General features: G+C 50.6%; 1 long non-coding RNA gene across 3 annotated transcripts in view; it reads left to right on the forward strand.

The window, feature by feature from the left end:
- The window catches only part of LOC140396682 (uncharacterized), a 118,888-nt gene that overhangs the window by 22,408 nt on the left and 73,912 nt on the right, over nucleotides 1-22,568 (forward strand). For all 3 annotated transcript variants that reach the window (XR_011936595.1, XR_011936600.1, XR_011936590.1), the window contains one exon: nucleotides 15,044-15,261. This is a non-coding gene — a long non-coding RNA (uncharacterized lncRNA). The remainder of the gene's footprint in view (nucleotides 1-15,043; nucleotides 15,262-22,568) is intronic.

The raw sequence follows: 22,568 nt of genomic DNA on the forward strand, positions 1-22,568 counted from the left end.
GCAACGTTTAGCTCAGTTGGCTGGATGGCTGGTTCGTGATGCAGAGCAAGGCCAACAGTGCGGGTTCAATTCCTGTCCCAGTTGAGGTTATTAATAAAGGCCCTGCCTTCTCAACCTTGCCCCTGCGTGGTGATCCTCAGGTTAAATCGCCACCAGTCAGCTCTCTCCCCTCAAAGGGGAAGCACAGTACGAAGTCTTACAACACCAGGTTAAAGTCCAACAGGTTTGTTTCGATGTCACTAGCTTTCGGAGCGCTGCTCCTTCCTCAGGTGAATGCAGAGGTCTGTTCCAGAAACACATATATAGACAAATTCAAAGATGCCAAACAATGCTAGGAATGCGAGCATTAGCAGGTGATTAAATCTTTACAGATCCAGAGATGGGGTAACCCCAGGTTAAAGAGGTGTGAATTGTATCAAGCCAGGACAGTTGGTAGGATTTTGCAGGCCAGATGGTGGGGGATGAATGTAATGCGACATGAATCCCAGGTCCCGGTTGAGGCCGCACTCATGTGTGCGGAACTTGGCTATAAGTTTCTGCTCGGCGATTCTGCGTTGTCGCGGGTCCTGAAGGCCGCCTTGGAGAACGCTTACCCGGAGATCAGAGGCTGAATGCCCTTGACTGCTGAAGTGTTCCCCGACTGGAAGGGAACATTCCTGCCTGGTGATTGTTGCGCGATGTCCGTTAGGGGACATCTCAAAGGGGAAAGTAGCCTATGGGCATCTGGGACTATGGTGACTATATTTTATTGAAGGCATAGATTTGAAATAATTAGCAAAAGAAGCAAAAGCAATTTGAGAAGATCCTTTTTCACCCAGCGAGTGGTTAGGGTCTGGGATACACTGTCTGAGAGTGTGGTGGAGGCAGGTTCAATCGGGGCATTCAAAAGCAAATTAGACTGTTTTCTGAAATGGAAGGAAGTGTGGAGTTATGGAATGAGGCGAGAAGAATGGCACTGAATGAGTTTCTCAGGGAGTTAGTGCACCCAGGATGGGATAAATGGCCTCCTTCTGTGCTGTAACAATTCCAGGATTATTTTTGTTTTACTCAGTTGATGTGAAATGAAGTGGAACTGGAGTGTTTGAAAATGCTACTCGATCGCCCACATCCAGCCCAAAATCAGAGGCTGCACTGGAAAATGAGGATTGCTGGTAGCTTTGATCTTTCATCCTAGTTTCTCAAGTTTAAATAATGGGGTCCGATTTCAGCTGGATCGCCCCAGCAGAAGTGGCGGTGGTGGGCACTCTATAACAACTGTGCTACACTTACCACCTCTCCCCAGCTCAAATCACCGGCCGCACTATTTCTTGTGTCTTCCTGCTGGAGTCCACCTAGATTCGGTGGGAATGTCGTTACTGCATCAAAGTCAAGGAGGACCTGGATGAGCTTTCCGATGCTTGCACCATTGTGTCGACGGCCTCGGCAATGCTCCTCAGTGATTGGGCCGTTCTCTGCAGCACCTCAGCAATGGCCACCTGCGACTGGGACAAGCTCCGCAGCGCCTGGCAGGACATGTCTCGCAGAACCTCATCAAGGTCAGCCTGGTACTGGGTGACATCCCCTTGCGAGGCGGCCATTCTGCAGAGACCCTTGGCCATCACCGTCACCGACTGAGCGACGCCTTGGACACTGTCACTCATGGTGCCAATGTCGGGCACCAGGCTCTCCACTGCGGTCGCCCCCCTAGCAGTGTTGGCCTCGGTGCCACTCATTGCCGGCGACATCTCCTGCGCCCAGAGTCTCTGGGATTCCTCCAAGTGGCTATGCATCTGCTGGAGTGCCACTAACATCTCCCTCTGAATGTCCCGGACGCTCCCTATCATCTCCATTAGCTCTGGGAAACCCTGTACCAGAGGCTCAGCAACTGGCTGGGACCCAGCTGGGTCCTGGGATCCAGCAGCCCTCTTACTGCTGTCTGTCCTGGGCGTTCCTGCCTGCACCAGATGTGCATAATCAGCAGTGTGGTGCTCACCAGATTGTGCCCCAGAAGCCTGCCCACTGACATGTAACACTGTGAAGGGTGGGGATGACAGCTATGACAAGACTATAACGGTTACATCCTCGGCGCTCTCCTCCGAGGTGGTCTCCTGGGAGGCAGGAGAGGGGACCGCCCGGGATGGGCCGCGCCATCGGCTGGAGGGCCTGCAGGAAAATGGACATGTGGTCAGTGGAAGGGATGGGTCAGTCAGTAAGATAATCCCTACTCACGGTTGTCAGGTCCCCTGGGTGGAGCTGATGGTTCCTCACCTCTGCAGCACCTGCCAGCCTCCACGTGGGTGACCGCTCTGTCCTCGGCCACCGTGCTCACCTCCAGGGCCTGCTTCTCGAAGGAGGTGAGGATTCTCAAGTACGGCACCCCACCGCCAGCCTGGGCCCTCTTTCAACTATTATGGGAGAGCTTTTCCTCAGGAGACACAGAGAGGGCATCGTTAGCCACACGCGTGGTTCACAGTTGCAGTGTGGAAGGCGGGTTATGGATCGCCTGGAGTGTCGGGGGAGGTAGATGCTCCCTTTGGGGGTGAGGGCTGGCGTTGGTATCTACTCACTCGAGCTGCCCGGTGTAGGCTATTGACCTTCTTCTGACATTGGAGGCCAGTCCTCCTGTTCACAATCCCCGAGCGGACTGCTGCCACCATCCCGTCTGAGGCAGCACTGATTGCTTTGTGGCTCACCCTCCCACCCTCTGGGACACCCGGGGGAACAGAACATCCCTCCTGGCCTCCACCGCGTCCAGGAACCTCCCCAGGTCAGCTTCCCGGAATTCTGGGGCTGGTCTCCACACTCCAATCTCACCATGATTCCCCCTCTGTGTCGCCACAGGAAAAGCTCTCCCATAATCGACGGGAGAGGGCCCAAACTGCTGGAGGGGTGCCGGACTTAAAAATCCTCACTTCCTTCGAGGAGCGGGCCCTGGAGGTGACTGGTGTGGCCAAGGACAGGCCGGTTACTGAAGCGGAGGTCCATTCTCCCACAGGTCCTCCAGCCAGCAGCGCTGGCCCATACTAGGTGGCCCCCTCTCCTGACTCCAAGGCAAACCTTGGAGGAGAGCCCCAAGGATGCCACCGTAATAGTCACGGCATAGCGGTCATCCCCACCCCCCCCACCAGCACAGATACACGCACCTCGGTGGGAAATATTAGTGTTCAGGCTTCTGGGGCACAATCTGGTGAGCACCACACTGCTACTGATGTACATCAGGTGGAGGCAGGAAACCCCCAGGCGAGACAACAGTAGGAGGGCTGCTGGATCTCAGGACCCAGCTGGGTTCCACCCTGATGTGGAGCCTGTGGAATAGAGGTACCCGGAGCTATCAGAGACAATAGGGAGCAGCTGGGACATTCAAAGCGGGATGTCAGCGTTACTCCAGCAGTTCCATAGACGCAGAATGACCCAATCACTGAGGGCGTCAACATGATGGTACAGACCATGGGGAACCACCAGGGCTGGCAGAGCCAGATGATGCAGGGGCAGCCGGGGCTTGAACCAGCTGCCCCTCCATCCCTATGTGAACTGCAAAGCCCTATGAGAAACAAGTGGAAGAAGGGGGCGCTCAGTGCCAACCTGGACCCGTTCCATGGAGTGGCGACGGTGGCCACCATCTCCCGCGTCTCGGGAGGGGTGAGAGGATAGGGGGGCAGCACCATTGGGAGAGTGGGGAATTGTATTCCACATTAAACACCCTTGTGCACAACAATCTCGCCACATTAAGGCGAGATTCCAATTTCGGCCACGGGAACAGGCCAGTTTTCTCACAAACTGTTTAGCGCCTGGCACAGTTCTCGTTTCTGGCCTCTCCCGCTATTCATCAGCCTCGTTTCACTTGACTGAGAGCGTAACGAAGCTGGAGAATCATGCCCTAAGGGTAATTTTGGGCGGGTTTGGCAGGGTGTTTCCTGTCAGCTTTTTGGATGAGATCCACACTGGTATTTCCCCAAGCTTAGTCATTTTTTTGGGGCCTTATGGAGTTTGTCCTTGGTCTAGCCATGCTTAAGGCTTGATTTAACGGAACTGAAACAGAGACCCATGTCGAGTGTATTTAGATGTTTCCCGCCGCTGGCAGCGCCAAGAATGGCCCCGCTATTAAACGGGGCTCTGCTTCATTTCAGGGCATCAATGAGCAACGCCCAGCCAAGGCTGCATTTAATCCCAGTTCCTGCATTAATGACGGGATAAAAACAAATTTCTGTGAATGCTGGAAACAGCTTTCATTCCCTCAACCCACAGTATAAATATTTCCCATTTTCTATGCCTTTTAGCTTTGACAAAGGGTCAACTGGACTCAAAACGTTAGCTTTTTTCTCTCCTTACAGATGCTGTCAGACTTGCAGAGATTTTCCAGCATTTTCTCTTTTGGTTCCTGCATTAATGAGCTCTGCTCGCCAGTGCAGGAAGAGATCAGGGAACTGGGGCGGCACGGTGGCGCAGTGGTTAGCACTGCTGCCTACGGCGCTGAGGACCCGGGTTCGATCCCGGCCCTGCGTCACTGTCTGTGTGGAGTTTGCACATTCTCCCCGTGTCTGCATGGGTTTCACCCCCACAAGCCAAAGATGTGCAGGGTAGGTGGATTGGCCACGCTAAAATGCCCCTTAATTTAACAAAAATAATTGGGGACTCTAAATTTTTTTTTTAAAGAAATCAAGGCACCATTTTTAAATGGCATTCTAATCCCCAGACCCCCCCCCCCCCACTGTGGTCTCCGGACGGCCCAACTCACCTCTAAGGGCAGGGCATCCCTGGGTCCGACTGCTGTTGCGGGCAAAAATGCCACCCTGACACCTTGGCACAGCCAGCCTGGCACCCTGGCAATGCCCCTGCCAGTCGGGCAGTGATATCTAGGTGCCATCCTGGCTGTGCCAGGGTGGCACCCAGATGGCATTGCCAAGGTGCCCAGGTGACACTGCCATGGTGCCATGTTGGCAGTGCCAAGGTGGCTGGGAGGCAGCAAAAGTGCCAGGGTACCATCCTGCCCACAGGCCAACCACCTGGGGGCTCTGATCACCTGGGAGACCCCCCCCCCCCAACTGCTGCACTGCCTGGTCCTCATTTGTTGTGACCAGCGTTAAACGGCGCTCGGCCAGTCTCCAAGGCGAGGGGATTCAATCCTGGGTGCAAGGTAGATCCGGCCTAACTACTCATTTGAATGTGCATATCTGGGCCCCGCCCATTATGGGCATGATCTCTCACGAGATTTACCAACCGCTTGGTGTCCCAAGTCGGGCGCAGCGTGGCCTGTAGATCATGCCCTTAGAAAATGTCAGCAGTGGGAGCTGAACCTGCTGGCAAGACCAGCCCCAAAGAGATTGGGCTGCCATTTTGAAAGGTGCCCAATCTAAATGACCTTGAAGGTCCCCCACAGACCATGTCGCCCCCCCCCCCCCCCCCCCCACCAAACACAACAAATTGGGGTTGCTGAGCACCCCCATTTTCAGGCTTCCCCAACCCTCCCTTTTGGACACCTCTCCTTTTAAACCCCCCTTCATCCCACCAGGCTTTATGGGACTGCTTCATACCTGCCCTTTGACCCCACCCTTCATACCACCCCAGGCTCTGACCCTTAGAAGTATTACCCTGGCACCCTGGCAGTGCCCCGCCAGCCTATCAGTGTCACCTCAGCAGCCTGGCAGTGCTAGGGTAGCAGTGCCAAGGTGCCAGCAGGTGTACAAGGGTGCCACCCTGCCCTGCCATCGACCACCCAGAGGTTTTCAAAAGCCTGGGAGACCCCCAAGGTGCCATTACACTTTAACACAATGATCAATAAAATATATTTTTTTACTGGAACAGAATGGTTCTGTTGTCTTTCTGTAAATAGGGAAGGGAGGAGAGTGAGAGGGTAGCAGGGGAGGGGAGGGGAGGGAGGGGAGCGGGAGAGAAAAGAAGGAGATGGGTGAGGGGAGGGAGGAAGGCGAGGGGGTGAGGAGGATTGGAGGGGAGGGGGAATGAGGGAAGCGAGGCAGGGGAGGGGAGGGACAGGTTGGAGTGAGGGAGGAGTAAGAGGGGAGGGCACGAGGGAGGGAGGGTGGAGTTTCGGTGAGGGGAAGGGGAAGCAGGAAGGGATCAATGTCCAAATGAACAGCTGCCAGGTGAACACGAATTGTCCTTGCATCAACTGGAGCCTGAGCTTACACAGCTGCACCTGAAAGTATGTCTGCATCAGGCTCCATATTGCCCTCCTCCAGCTCCTCCACTTCTGGTGACAAGTCAACCCCCGGGTGAATGCTCCATCCGTGCTTAAGGGAAAAGTTGTGTGATGCACAACACACAGCCACTGTCCTGCGTTTCATCCTCATTACTTCCTTGCTGAAGCACAATCTCCTGGCACACATCTCCTCTGAAATCATTTCTTATATGTCCTTTACCTGTTCACTCTCAGCGGTGGTTAATTGATTTACTTCCTCACCAGTCAGACATTAACGGCAGGATTCTCCAGTCTCCGAAATCATGTTCGGCGATCAGCCGGAGCATCCCCGTTTGCGCCGAAATTGGGGCTGGCGCCGCCCCCTCAAAAACGGCACACTCACCTGAGGCCCTCCCCTGATGTGCTGAGTTCCCGACGGCATGGAACACTTATCCTTTTTATTTCGTGAACACGTCGTGGCGGCTGCGGGCCGAGTCCAGCATCGCCACAGTCGGTGGGGGAGCCATTCCACAGACAGGGTGGGGGGGGTTTGGTGGGGGCTGGGGGCACTGGTGGGGGATGGTCCGGGGGTGGCGAGGGGGGTTGCAGGCCGGGTCCGTACGCGGCCTGCGCCAAGTTGCACGGTGCGGCCGCTGCAGGCCGCTGCCATGCACATGCACGGCTCTGGACCCGGCAATTCTCCAGCTTTTGCGTCGTTTTTTCTGGTGTAAAATACCACTGTTCTCACGCCGGCGTCAGCACTTGGTCTTCAAATCGGACAATTCAGCCCATAGCCTGACAACAGGTTTTGAATCTGCACTGGATTCTGCAACACCTGTCAGAGAGCTAGTTCACATTAACTTACATACATCAAATCAGGTGTTAAACGCTGCTAAAATATCTGAAGTAATCACTGAGGCTTGTAAGGATCATCATTACATCAGGGAGACTTTTAAACAACATAGCTTAAAATACATTGCAAAATCCAAATGTACTTCAGCTCCGTATCAGCTGGGAGGTCAGGCGTGCTAACATCAGCATCCCTGAAGGAGCCAAGAGCACCAGCATTGAGGCCATGATCATCGAAACCAACTCCACTCGGCCAGCCATGTACTTCGTATGTCAGATTCCTGAATGCCAAAGCAAATCTTCTTCGCCCAGCTCAAGAAAGGCTTCCGAACATGAGGAGGTCAAAGAAAGCGCACAAAGATACTCTGAAGGCTTACCTCAAAAAGTGCAACCTAGACATCAACGTCTGGGCGACCCTTGCTCAGGAGTGGCCTACTTGGAGATACCTCCTGATTGAGGGGACACAATTCCTTGAAAATACCCGATGGCAAGAGGAGGCCTGGAAAGGAATACATGCAACCTAGTGTCCAAGGACCGATCCCATCTGTGGTCAAAGATGTTGCTCTAGGATTGGGTTCATCAGCCACGCAAGGCCCAACAGAACTCATGACCAGTGATGTGGAGTTTCTTAGGTGGACAATAATCCTCGTTAGTGAGTGATCGCAGAAGATTACATACACTCCAACCCCATTATACTTCCTTTAATGGAATTAACAGCCTCATGACAAAGTTTTTTAAAAAATTAAAATATACCCTTCTTTCACTTTATGTGCATTTTAAACATATTTATAAACATTAAACACTAATGTTGTAAAACATTAACCCACCAAGAAAATGGGTCCCGATGTCTCTGGCCCCAGCTCGATGACTCTGGACTGGAAAACAAAGTACAAATAAACAAGCATAAAACCTTCCCTAACCTCGGGGCAAGCTGTCCCATTAATAGCCATTCAGCCGGTTCAGTGCAGTACTTCCATGAAAACATTTAAAAAGGGCAGCACAGTGGTGCAGTGGGTTAGACCTGCTGCCTCACGGTGCCGAGATCCCAGGTTCGATCCCGGCTCTGGGTCACTGCCCGTGTGGAGTGATGCACGATCAATTACATAAAGACGAGAGTTGAATGCAACTGAGGTTTTATTACACTGAGATGTGTAGCCTCCTACAGCAGCTGGCGAAATGGCTGCTGTATGGGGAGCACACATATTTATACTCCGTCTACTGGACGGAGCCAGCAGGCAGGGAACTACCCCCATACCTGTAGTACAGGGCCTTACCACAAATCACCTAATATATACATCAGTGGTGACTACCACATGGAGTTTATACATTCTCCCCGTGTTTGCGTGGGGTCCGTCCCCACAACCCAAAGATGTGCAGGCTAGATGGATTGGCCACACTAAACTGCCTCTTAATTGGAAAAAATGAATTGGGTACTCTAAATTTATTTTTTAAAATGAAAACCTTTTAAAAAGGAGTTTAAACGTGGCGTGCTTTCAGCGCACATGTCCTTGCATCGGGACTTCCACATAGTCTTGACGTGCATGTGCGCCGTACAAACTCCGTACGCCAGAAGATTGTACAGAAGCTATAGGCCCCGATCTCAATGCCATATTCCCGCTTTCTCCCCATACCCCTTGATGCCATTAAAATCTAAAACATTATGGGCAGGATTCTCAGTCCCATCAGCCCCATTTCCCTGCGTGCCCTCGCCAGCAGCGGGATTCTCCGTACCCGCAGCCAGCCAATGGGGTTTCCCACTGCGTGCCACCCCATGCCGTCGGAAAATGCGCGGAGCAGAGGATTGCCGACGGAGAATCCCGCAGCATCTATCTCTTTCTTGAATCCATTCAGTGACATGGCCTCCACAGCCTTCTGTGGTAGAGAATTCCATAGCTTCTACACCCTCTGAGTGAAGCAATCTTTCCTCATCCCAGTCCTAAATGGTCTCCCCAGTATCCTGAGATCGTGTCCCCCGGGTCTAGATTCCCCAACCTGGGAATACATTTGCCTTGCATCTAGTCAGTCCAGCCCTGTTAGAATTTTATACGTTTCAAATGCTAGAGATGGCGTGGGGAGTGATCGATTATTGAAGGCGGCTCAAGATTATTGTGCATGCTGCGAAATGCAATCAGCACGCCAATAACCATTCTGAATCCTGTAAGAAATTATGAATCAGTAAGTACTTTGTCGGCTCCAGGGAGAACCTCCAAGGTCAATGGTTGAGTATTGATGGGGGCTTTCAAGACAGCTCTGGTACAGTTCCTCACAAACAAATGGGGTGACAGACTGATGAGGTTATTTATCAGGTGTACTGTTCCCATTGGATTCCGCAGTTTCACAACACAATGGAAACATTAATAATTCCCGTTCCTTCTATCACAAATAAACTTTTACGAAGGTAGAGGGAAGCGTATTTCATTGAAAATTAACTGGGAATTAAAATGCTTGCGGTCAAACCTAAGAGAAAGTAAACTGGTGTCATCGTTTGCAATATTAATAAAACTGTTACTTTGGTAATGTGATGCAGAATTGAAGCGCTGTCAAAAATCTGGTTCAGGAAAAAATGGCTGCTTGCATTAAACTCAGATTAAAAATACACTCATTACGGTGAAACAGCAATTCCTGCACCTCGCTGGCCCCAACCCATCCGAATTAGCATGTATTGAAAGACTGGAAATATAAACAAAATCCTTATTCCAAGGTAGTCGGCCTAAGGCTAAGGCTGATTTGGATTCAGACCATGTGGACCAGTAGCTAAATCTTCACAGTTTGCCCAACACTTTTCTCTTATTCACCGCTGTATGTTGCGGTACATCTCATTTTGCGGAAACCACTCAGTTCTCACAGCTATTGGAACACTCTTCCCGTTCTTCTCCCCAAAATGTGCATGCACAGAAATCCTGTGGCGTAGCCCAGCCATATAAATGGGTAAATGTGTACTTACAGAGTTGGCAGTCCTCACAGGCTGTCAGCAGAAAGAAAATTATGCAGAGACTAATGAACTTCTGTTTCCTGCCATAATGTGCTATAAATGGAGCAGTATGTGCCTTTTCTTAAAGAAGTGCAAGAAAATGTGAAGATGAATTTTCCATCTCATAATAAGCGATCTTGCAGATCAGCATCGTTACAAAACACTTCCAGCTTCATTCTCACACAAACTGTGTTGTGCGCTGATTGAAAATTGCCCAAGTGATCATCATTTACATGCACACCTACTTTTGACAGCAGCATTGATTTTACAGGGCCCTGTCAAATTTTGTGTTCATCTGCAGGAGAGGATGTCGTTTTCATCTGTAGGATGTCGTTTTCAGCGTTCAGTAAGCTTTGCCATCAGGTTAAATGTCAGGTTACTTGTCAGTCTTCCCTTCTCATTTTATATGGTGTAAGGGCTGAAACTTTGTTTAAAATTATTTCTTCCAAAGGAATCAGAGTGATGAGCTCTGGGTTAACACCCTGAACAGGAGTCATTCCACCAGCAACAGGGGAATGAACCTTCCAGTCCCTAAGTCACATCTGCAACTGAATGTTGGGACCCCTCTATATTAGTCATTACCGGAAAGCTATCAATTTCAAAGTGAGGTGCAAAATCCATCCTCAATGGCAAGGGACTCTGTGCATTGTAACACTTCAACAAGCAAAATGGTTAATGGAGCAAATACATTTTTTTTACAAAGGTAGCAAAATCTGACATCTACCTTCCTGCTAACCTGCTGCAATACATTTGACTTCTTGTGAACTTTAGATTTATAGCATTTACCTTGGAACAGTACTCACTGTGTTAATGTTTCACCATCATTACTACTGCACTGAAAATAGCACAACTGAGAGTCACTTAACAGAGGCCACATTACAATTACAAGTTGAACTTAGAGGCTTTGCCAGAACCAGTTTTGTCAATTGGATTTTTATAGGAGCATCAGCTGCTTTCAGGTCATTGATAGATCTTTCATCAAAGTGACAGGAATCATAGAATCCCCACAGTGCAGAAGGAGGCCATTCGGCCCATCGAGTCTGCACCACTCTCCAAAAGAGCACTCTAGCCTCACCCCACCCTGCCCACTCCTCACTAGCTCCGTAACCCCATAACCTGCACATCTTTGGACACAAAGGGGCAATTTAGCATGGCCTGCACTGCACATCTTTGGACTGGGAGGAAACCGGAGGACACGGAGGAAATCAATGCAGACACGGAGAGACCATGGAAACTCCATACAGACACTCACCCAAGTCCGGATTTGAACCCTGGTGCTAACCACTGTGCTCATTTGGAATAGGACAATAATTTTTCAAATATTTTTATTTTGATTTTTAACATTTCAAATATACAACTGAACAAAGTAAAACAACAAAAAAAACCAAACATCCTCACCCACCCTTCAGCACCGCAGTAGCTCAGAGCAAACACCCCACCAATTCCCCCACCCCCGCTCCCCCTTCCCCCCTCAGCAGCCGCCGATAACCAGCACTTTAAAGTGACCCCCATCTCTTGTGGAACCCCTCATGCCTACCCTTCAAAATGAACTTGACCTTCAGCAAGTACAGGAACTCCAGCAAGACCCCAGCCATACTGAGGCACAGGGTGGAGAGACTGCCCTCCATCCCAACAGGACTTGCCATTGAGTATTCAGCGAGGCAAAAGTTAAAACATCTGCCCCCGCTCAAGCCTGCAGCTCTGGCAAGTCGGACACCCCAGATATGATCCCAGTGGACTGGGCTCCAAATCCACAGGCAGGATCGCTACATGGTACCAGGAGACGTACCAGTAGAAAGAACAGATTTTCAGGTGGACGAAATTCATATGAGACTGTAGCTGGGAGGGTCATCTGATCCCTATATATCAGGACATTGTGGCTGACCTGGACAAACATTAAGCAGGCTTCAACAAGGTGAAGGCAGCGCTCTTTAGGATTAAGGTACAGTTCAGGATGCTGTAACTGGCAAAACTGTGGCTCACACTCAAGAGCAAAAATATTACTTTAATACGGTGGAGGAAGATAATGGCCCGGATTTCGGAGAATCGCGCCAGTTTTAACACAGGCGTCAAAACCGGAGCGAGCGACACCTGCGTCAACGGGTCTCCAGGCCCAGGCATTCACCCCTTCTTCGGGGGCTAGTACGGCGCCAGAGTGCTGTGCGCTCGAAAGCCGGCGCTTGGGTTGCCGTCTCCGCGCTGGCCCCCGGGCAATATGGTGGAGCCCTACAGGGGCCCGGCGTGGAGGAGCATAGGCCCTCCCCGGAATTAGCTGATTGGTAGTCCCAAGGCGCCGATCGTGGGCCTGGCCACCGTGGAGGCCCCCCCCCCCACCAGGACGGCCCCCGCAGCAAGAACTCCGAGGTCCCGCCGGGTGGGACCACATGTAACCCACGCCGGTGGGACTCGGCGGGCACAATCGCCACGGAGGTTGCTTTCAACGGCCCCCGGCCAGTGCGGCAGCGACTGTGCGGCCGCGATTGGTGCCGATTCTCCGGTCGCCGGCATGGCGCGATTCTCGCACCCCCCCGGCGATTCTCCGACCCGGCGCAGGATCAGAGGATCCCAGCCAATGACTTTGTTAGGAAGCATGGTCTGGGGAGGACTAATGTTGATAATGTACAGTTTCGATGCTTTTACAATTTGAATTTTTGGAGGTGTTATGATTGCTTGGGTTTGTATTTTCCATTATGGTCGATGTTGGGATTGTTCTGAATCCTGAGTTTTTCTCTTGGTTTGGGTTCTTTGGATGGGTTCTTTCGGGATTGCACTAGTCTGGGTGGGGGGAAGGGTAGTGTAGAAGGGACTTTAGTTGGCGGATTAGCAGTAGCAGCCACGGCGGCTATAGGTAGTTTGGGTGATGTGTGTGGGGTTCTCCAAGTGGGGGTCGCCATGCTAACAGGAATGCTAGTAAACGGAAGCAGTGTGGGGGAAGGTACTGCAGCGGGTAGCCAAGGAGGGGGTGGTCAGGTTTGAGGGGGGAGGCAGGGGGCCTGGGGTGGGCTGGTTTCTCTTTATTCAGGTGGGGGGGGAAGCGTGTAGTTGAGAGGTGACTTGTTGGGTGGAGCGTTCAAAGGGAAGAGGGAGATAAGGGGAGGGGCCAGTTGGAGAGGCGATGGGGGATGGTAGTAAGCTGGCGATGCTGATGTCTTTTTTGTTAGGGTTAGATGGGGATGGAGGCGGTGACCATCTTGGATTGGCTTTGGGTAGCTTTGGTCTAGCTAGATCTCTGTATTAGTTTGGGATGGCGGACCTTAGCAGAGGGGGTGTTCAGAGACCCCTAGTGAGGATGGTTGCAGGGAATGTTGAGGCGGTTGAAGGGCCCGCTTAAAAAATTTGAAGAGCTTGAAGGCAGATGTTGTCTTCCTACAGGAGACATGTTTGAAGGTGAAGGATCAGACAAGGCGAAGGAAGGGATGGGTGGGACAGACATTCCATTCAAGTATCGATTCAAACCGGGGGAGTGAGGGCTGGTACACTAAGGTGAGTGGAGTGCTGCCGGTGGCCTCGGTAGTCTTAGTTAATATTTATGCACGTAATTGGGACAACATGGGGTTTATCAAGAAGGTGTCCCAGACCTTGATTCTCATCAACTGATTATGAGGGCTGGTTTGAACTGCGTTTTGGACCTAAAGATGAATAGATGGAGCCTCAAGTCATTAGTGACATTGGGAACGGCTAAGGGACTAGAGATATTCATGGAACAGATGGAGGGGGTGGATCCGTGGAGGTCTAGGTATCTGGCAGAGAGGGAGTTTACCTTCTTCCCCCGTGTGCATCAGGTATACTCCCAAATAGTCTTTCTCATGGAGCGGAAATTGATACTCCGGGGGATTGTGGGGATGGAATATAGTGATATCGGACCATGTGCCAAATTATGTCGATGTAAGGTTAGAAACAGGTCAAGCCCAGCAGTCCCCGTGGAGTTAGATTCAGGGCTCCTGGTGGTCAAGAGGTTTTGCGGGAAGGTAGCCTCGGCCATAGAGAACTATATGTAGGTTAATAAGAACAGGGAGGTTGTGCCCTCTGTGTTCTTGGAAGCACTGAAGGCGGTGGTCAGAGGGGAGGTAATATCATTTAAGGCCCACAGGAATAAGGTTGGGAGGGTGGAAAGGCAGGAATTGGTTGATGTATCCTGGAGTGGCATTCAGCAGCCCCGATGAAAGAGCTATTAGTGGAGAGAAAGACGTTGCAGGTGGAGTTTGATCTGGTATCGATTGGGAAGGCGGTGAGCCAATTGCATCGCTCACAGGGTGTATTCTATGCTTATGGGAGGCTAGCCATCTGTTAGTTCACCAGTTGAGATGGCAAGCGCTACACGAGTGAAAGCTCAGGTTAGGGGTGAACTGGTGACGGCTCCGGATAAAATCAATGGAGTATTTAAGGCATTTTAGCGGGGACTGTAGGACGAGGACTGGCAACGGAGCAATTTTAAGATGGGCTGGACTTCCCGGTGGTGAAGAGATGGAGGGGTTAGGGGTTGGATGCACCATTAGGACTGCAGGAGATAATGGAATGCATTGGGCCTATGCAATTGGGGAAGGCAACAGGTAGAATTTTATGAGTAATTTTCAGATTCACTGGCACCACATCCACTGTGGATGTATAACAATTCATTGGCGTGTGGAAAATTGCTGGACACACTGGCACAGGCGTCCATCTCACTGATTCCAAAGAAGGATAAGGATCTGGTGGAATGTGGGTCTTATAGGCCCATCTCCTTTTTTTAAATATGCATTTAGAGTGTCGAAATCTTTTTTTCCAATTAAGGGACAATTTAGCGTGGCCAATCCACCGACCCTGCAGATCTTTTTGAGTTGTGGGGGTGAGACCTGTGATGGTATGCATAAGCAATCATGTAAGTAGTAATGCATATGACCTACAACCAGCAATGGGCAGTAGAGAACAACCACGTGACTTTGTTACCACGAGGAGTCTGGTGATAGTCATCGTAGTGGACAGTCATATTTATAGTAGCTTTTGGATAATTTGTTATAGTTTGCAGTTTTTTGATATATTTCTCAAAGTTATGTAACCCACGCATTCATTTAATAATAAACATTTACTAAGTCAAGAACTAGACATTCTCTTGTGCATGATTCTTACAGGCCAAGCACCAGACCGTAACATGGTACCAGGTTGAAGATCTAACATAATACCAAGATTGATGATCTAACATTGTCCCAGGATTGAAGACCTAAGAATAATAGAGACAAAGCATTGTCCACTAACCATGTAGAGTTCAGCAAATCTCACATCACGCACTGCAAGGCATCGAAGTCCAGGATGGAGAGTCTGAAGACACCACACCAGCCTCGAGTCACTGGTAATGTAAATGTGAATTGGTGCACTTTTAAACAGAAATTCACACTCTACACTGTAGCTCTAGGTCTGCAGGCACAGCCTGATGAACGGAGAATAGCATTGCTCACTATAGCAGGTCCACAGGCGATAGAAATCTTTAACACCTTCATTTACGATAAAAACTGATTAAAAAAACTTCAATGAAGTCGTGAAACAGTTTGATTGGCACTGAACAATTAAAACGTTCGAGCGGTTTATTTTTTGCACACGTACACAGCAGGCAGATGAATCGTTCAACAGTTTTTTAGCTGACTTGCAAATGAAGGCTCAGACATGTAATTTTGTGACTTTGCAAGTGTCCATGCTCCAGGAACAAATCATGTTCAGGATTACTAATGACAAAGTTCAGAAGAGATTGTTGAGGGAGGATGAACTCCACCTCGACGATGCCATTCAAATTTGTCATGCCAGCGAGCTAGCTGTGCAGCAGATTAGCATAATAAACTTAAAGAATTTTGTCATAAAGATCGGAGAGACAGCTGAGGCCAATAGTGTTGTGACGCACACTGAGGCAAAATGTGATCCCAGCAGGGGTGGCCATTTTAAGCGACTGACCAAAACCGCCATTTTATGCAAGCGATCATAAGGCAATGTCCAGCAGTGGGACAAATCTGCTCCAAATGCAAAGGCAAAAATCACTTTGCTAAACAATAAAGAACTGGAACTATCAAAATCAATCAATGTGGTTGATGAGATAAATCTCGAAGACACAGTCTTCATAGATCCTAGCCGCGATTCTCTGGTCCGGTGCCAGAGTGCTGGCGCCAAAACGGGAGTACTTTACTCCGGCGCCAGTTCCGAGACCCGATTCTCGGTTCCTGGGGGGGGGGGGGGGGGGGGCCAGCACGGCGCTGGAGCGGCCCACACCACTCCAGCTGCCGGTCCCAGCGTCGACCCGGCGCCGCGGGGTCAGCACAGGCGCAGTTGGGCTGGCGCCAACTAGCACATGCGCACTGGCTGTCAGCCCCGCGCCTACTCCGACTCCAAATGGCGCAGGGATCCAGGAGCCGTCGTGGAAGAAAAGAGGTCCGCAACCAGAGAGGTTGGTGGGCCCTGATCGCGGGACAGGCCACTACGGAGGTCCTCCCCGGGGTTGGACCCTCCCTCCCCCCCTACAGGCCACCCCCGGACCCTTCAATCCCGAGGTCCCGCCGGCCCAGAGCATGTAAGAACGGTGCCGGCGGGACACGGATTTTTTCGGACGGCCGCTCGGCCCAACCGGGCCGGAGAATCACGGCGCCGCTGGACGATCGCCGCTACGGCCGTTTGCGGCGATTCTCCTTGCAGCCATGCGCTCACGCCCATTTTTTCACGGGCGGGAGAATGGCATCCCGGCGGCGTGGCGCGATACGCGCGGCCCCCTGACGATTCGCTGGCCTGGCAGGGGATCGGAGAATCGTGCCCATGATTTCTATTGAAGTTAAGAATGATCAAGCAGAAAAAGCTTAAAAGCAAATTTGCAGTGAGAATAATGCAAATGCAAGTGTTCAAAGAGATAACTGGACAATTCCTCTGATGATTAAGAAACCATTAATTAATGTCAAACCCGAAAGGGGAGCGAGGGCCAATCTTATAAGTTTGTTGGATGTGCAAGAAATGAAAATTAAACCACAAGTTTTAAATACAACAATACTGCTGAAGGATTACACTGGCAAAAGAATTAATACTCTGGGAGTATGCGAGCTAGAAGTCAGCATAAAGAACAAGGTTTATAAAGTGAAGTTTTCCATTGTAGAGGCTGAGGGTGAATCATTACTGGGAGTGCAAGCATGTGAAGCACTCGAGTTAGTTTGAAGAGTATACAGTGCAGACTGTGCTGTAACTACACAAAGTACTTCAGTGGATTCAATCCTGAAAGAATTTCCTGAAATATTTCAAGGATTTGGCTCTTTACCATTCACTTATCCTATGTAGTTAAAAGAGAATGTGCAACAAGCCATACACTCACCAAGGCAAGTACCAGCTCCATTAAAGGAACAACTAAAAATGAACTAGAGAGAATGACAAATCTGGGGCTGATCAAACAAATTGAAGAACCTATGGATTGGGTGAACTCTATGGTCTGCATTATGAAAAGAAATAATGACCTAAGAATCTGTATGAATCCTAAAGATCTCAATTTAAACATCAAGAGAGAGCATTATCCCATTCTGAAGAGAGAAGAAATCACGTGTCAGGTGTCAGGAGCAACATGTTTTAGCAAACCAGGGTTTTTGGCAACTCAAGTTGGAGAAGGAGAGCACAAAGCTGTGCACCTTTAGCACTCCATTCGGGCGATATTGTTTTCTCAGACTGCTATTTGGTACTATTTCAGCATCTGAGATTTTCCATCGGGCAATGGAACACATCATAGAACGAATTCCATGTGTCAGAGTAGTTGATGATATTATCGTTTGGGGCTCAACAAGAGAAGAGCACGACAAAAGGCTTATCGAAGTGCCGAGAAGCATCAAAAAGAATGGTTTGAAGTTGAATAAAACAAATGCCAGTTTGGTGTCGACAATATCACATTCTTGGGAGACAAACTTTCTGCAAAAGGTATACAACTTGACCAAGAGAAGAAAAAGGCAATCCTGAACATGCCACATCCTACAGACTAAAAAGGAGTTCTCAGGATGTTAGGTATGATAAATTTTGGAGGACAATTTATTCCTAATCTCGCAGCAAAACCTACATGCTTGAGAGAAATTGAGAAAGACACTGGGATTCTCCGAGCCTCCGCGCTGAAATCGCGCTCGGCGCGGGGCGGAGGATAGGGCGTCAGACCCGCGATCAGGGGCGAGATTCTCCAACCCCCCGCCGAGTCGGAGAATCGCCGGGGGCTGGCGTGAATCCTGCCCCCACTGGTTGCCGAATTCTCCGGCACCGGATATTCGGCGGGGGCGGGAATCGCGCCGGTTGGCGCCCCCCCCCCCCACCCCCCCCCCCCCCCGCGATTCTCCGGCCCAGGTGGGCCGAAGTCCCGCTGCTAGGATGCATGTCCCGCCGTCGTGGATTAAACCACCTCTCTTACCAGCGGGACAAGGCAGCGCGGGCGGGCTCCGGGGTCCTGGGGGGGGTGGCGCGGGGCGATCTGGCCCCGGGGGGGTGCCCCCACAGTGGCCTGGCCCACGATCGGGGCCCACCGATCCACGGGCGGGACTGTGCCGTGGGGGCACTCTTTTCCTTCCGCCTTCGCCACGGTCTCCACCATGGCGGAGGCGGAAGAGACTCCCTCCACTGCGCATGCGCGGGGTGCCGTGAGCGACCGCTAACGCTCCCACGCATGCGCCGCCCGGCAATGTCATTTCCGCGCCAGCTGGCGGGGCACTTCCGCCAGTTGGCGGGGCGGAAATCAGTCCGCCGCAGGCCTAGCCCCTCAACGTTAGGGCTCGGCCCCCCCAAGACGCGGAGGATTCCGCACCTTTGGGGCGGCGCGATGCCCGACTGATTTGCACTGTTTTTGGCGCCGGTCGGTGGACATCGCGCCGATACCGGAGAAGTTCTCGATTCTCCGCGGACTGGAGAATCCCTGCCAATCGCAGCGACACCAGTCGGGGGCCATTGAAAGAGGCTGCCACGGCGATTCTTAGCCGGCAGCTGGCTGGGTACCCACCGGCGTGATTCCCTCATGGTTCCACCTGGCGGGAGTTCGGAGTGGCGGCTGCGGTCCTAGTCCGTGGCTGCCCTGGTGGGGGACGGGGGCGGGATCCGTCACGGGGGGGGGGGGGGGTCTTCAGGACGGTCAGGTTTCCAATCGGGGGCCATTGATCGGCGGGCGCGTGCGATCTGGGGGGGGGCCTATTTGTGGGGCCGGCTTGCTGTGTGGGTCCGCCTTGTTGCGCGGGGCCGCCACCACAGGCGGCCGCCACGCGCATGCGCGGACCCGCAGCCGAAGGTGCAGGGCCCCGTATCACCAGCCGCAACTACGTAGACTGCTCCGGGGCCCTGCAAGCCCCCATCAAAATGGAGAATCACTCTGGACTTTCTCCAGGAAAGTCCAGTGTGATTCGTGCCCGTTTTCTCATGGGCGGGGGACAGAGCCCATTTTCAGAGAATTCCGCCCACTATTTTCCAGTGATCTAATAGACATGAGCATGAATGGCAAATGTGACAGGAAGCATTGACAACAGCTCCAGTGCTGACATTTTTTGACCTTACAAAGAAGACAAAAATATTGACAGATGCATCGAAAGATGGGTTGATAGCAGTGTTATTGCAGCAAGACAATGAGGAGAATTGGCTTCCAAATGCCTATGCTTCAAGGTCAATGACTGACATAGAGCGCAGATGTGCTCAGATTGAAAAAGAATGCTTGGGCTTGATAAATGGATTAAACAAATACCATGACTATGTATATGGCCTACCAACATTCTTAGTGGAAACTGGCCACAGACCACTTGTGGCGAGAGTTAAGAAAAATCTGAATGAGATTTCATCAAGGGTACAACATATGATGATGAAGTAACACAGGTACGATTTCAATCTCGATTTCATACACACGCCAGGTAAACATCTCGTAGTAGCTGACGCACTATCTTGTGCTACGGACTTGAAAGAAGTACACCAGAAGGATGAGGATGTGAAAGTCCATGCGAATCTTGTCACAGGATCCCTTGCAGTAACTGATGAGAAGTCAAAATGAATCAGAGATGAAACCATCAAAGATGAAATCTTGCAGAAGATAATAAAATATCTGACTGAGGGATGGCCAAAAGCATCCTGTTCCAAATATTATAACATTAGAGCAGAGCTAAGTGCAACCAATGGATTTGTGCTTCGGCAAAATTGGATGGTGATACGGCAATCTTTACAGTCAGTGATTCTAAAAAAGATTCATGAAGGGCGCTTAGGCATGGAAAAGTGTATTAAAGAGCCAGGGAAACAGTACATTGGCCAGGCATCAATCAAGACATTCAGATCATGATAGGAAACTGTGCAACTCGTCACAAGTTTCAGTACAAACAACGGAAAGAACCAATGCAAATGGGCGAAATCATTACAACTCCATGGCAGAAAGTGGGAATGGGTTGTTCTATCTGGCAGGAAAATAATATCTGTTAGTGACCGACTACTTCTCCAACTTTCCACAAGTGATACAACTAGCAATCTCATCTGCTAGGTGTGTAATCAAGCATATCAAAGACATTTTGCTCGCCATGGAATACCTCAAATTGTCATGAGTGACAATGGCCATATTTTAGCAGTCATGAATGGACAGAGTTCGCACAAAACTATGGGGTTGGATTCTCTGAATTCCAGGCTATGTCCGGAGGATCTGTGGCATTTTACGTCAAAAACAATCGGCGCCGCCCCAGCACCGGCCCTCCAGCCGGTGAGGGGCTAGCAGCCGTGCCACAGATAACGCTCGGCCTCCATGACAAAAATGGCCAGAGAATTGCCGGGTTCGTGGTCGTGCATGCGCATGGCGATGACCTGCAGCGGTCACGCCGTACAACATGGTGCCGGCTGCGCGCGGACCCGACCTGCAAGGTAATGCCCCCTGGACACCCACTCGCCACCCCCGGGAACCCCCCACCAGTCAAAGCCCCCCTGGCCCTCCCCAAAGCCTCCCTGGCCAACAGCACGGCTCCCGCCCGACTATAGCGGCTGGACGCAGTCCGCAGCAGGGTTCCCGACCGCTGAGACCACACGTCCCCCGCGTGGTTGGGAACCCGGCCCATCAGGGGCGGAGCATCGGAGGAGGACCTTCAGGTGACGTTTTGAGGCCGTCCCAATTGCGTGCGGCGCATTCCTCGATGATGGCGTTTCGGAGGGGGCGGCGCATCTGAAAACAGGTGAAGCCCCCAATTCCATCCTAAAAAGGGATTCTCCGCCCGATCTGCCGATTACGAAATCGGCATCAGGGAATGGAGAATCCTGCCCGTGATTTCCAACAGATTACTTCTAGTCCTCTGTATCCGCAATCCAATCGGAAGGCTGAAAAAGGTGTTCACATTGTGAAGCAGCTATTCAGAAAAGCTACGGAAAGCCGGGAAGATCCATATCTCGCTTTACTTAGCTATAGAGCAGCACCATTATTTAATGGACTCTCACCATCACATTTGTTGATGAATCGACAGTTCAGAACAACCTTGTCAGTCATTCCAAAGGAACCAAAGAATCAAACACTTGTGAGGAAACTCACATTTCAAAAAAGGAGGCAGAAGTGGTATCCTGACAAATCCACAAGAAGGTTACAACCATTACTGAAAGATGACACAGTCAGGGTGGAAGATCCTGATGGAAACGGATGGTTGAAGTGTGCTAAGGTACTGCAACAATCACGTCCTCAGTCATATATCATCATCACCGATGAGGGGACATTTCTAAGGAGACACAGGAGAGCTTTGCTGAATGCTCAGCTACCCTTTGTTTTAGAATCGCAGGATGACATTAACAGTAATTTAAGGACAACTGAACAAATATTACCGCAGAATACATTACAGGACACGCTGAAAATGTACAGAACCAAGAAAAACAGCAGGGACCATCTTCAACAACAAATGAAAATCAAGCAAACTCACAAGTTCAACCAACGCTTAGAAGGTCGACAAGACGTAGAAGAAAGCTAGACGGATTGAATTTGTGATGGACTAAACATGTGAATATTCAAAGCATTACGCATATCATGTGTGTTGCATAGTAAACAAAGGGGATATAATGATATGCACAAGCAACCATGTAAATAGTAATGTATACAACCTCCAACCAGCAGGTGGCAGTAGAGAAAAATCACGTGGCTCTGTTACATCTGTTACAGGGGCTGTTTAGCACAGGGCTAAATCACTGGCTTTGAAAGCAGACCAAGGCAGGCCAGCAGCACGGTTCAATTCCCGTACCAGCCTCCCAGAACAGGCGCCGGAATGTGATGACTAGGGGCTTGTCACAGTAACTTCGTTTGAAGCCTACTTGTGACAATAAGCGATTTTCATTTCATTTCATCGAGGAGTCTAGAGATGGTCATCATAGTGGATAGTCATATTTGTAGTGTCTCTTGGATAATTTGTTATTGTTAGTAGTTTTTTGATATATTTCTCATAGTTATCTAACCCACGCATTTATTTAATAATAAACATTTAACTAGTCAAGAACTAGACGTTCTCTTGTGCAAGATTTCTACCGGCCAAGCACCAGAATGTAACAAAACTCACTCAGGCACAGGGAGAATGTGCAAACTCCACACAGACAGTGACCCGAGCCGAGATCGAACTCGGGTCCTCGGCGGTGTGAGGCAGCAGTGCTAACCACTGTGCCACCGTGTCGCCCGGCCCACCTCCTTTTTGAACG

Source organism: Scyliorhinus torazame, chromosome 2, assembly GCF_047496885.1.
Source record: "Scyliorhinus torazame isolate Kashiwa2021f chromosome 2, sScyTor2.1, whole genome shotgun sequence".
NCBI lineage: Eukaryota > Metazoa > Chordata > Chondrichthyes > Carcharhiniformes > Scyliorhinidae > Scyliorhinus > Scyliorhinus torazame.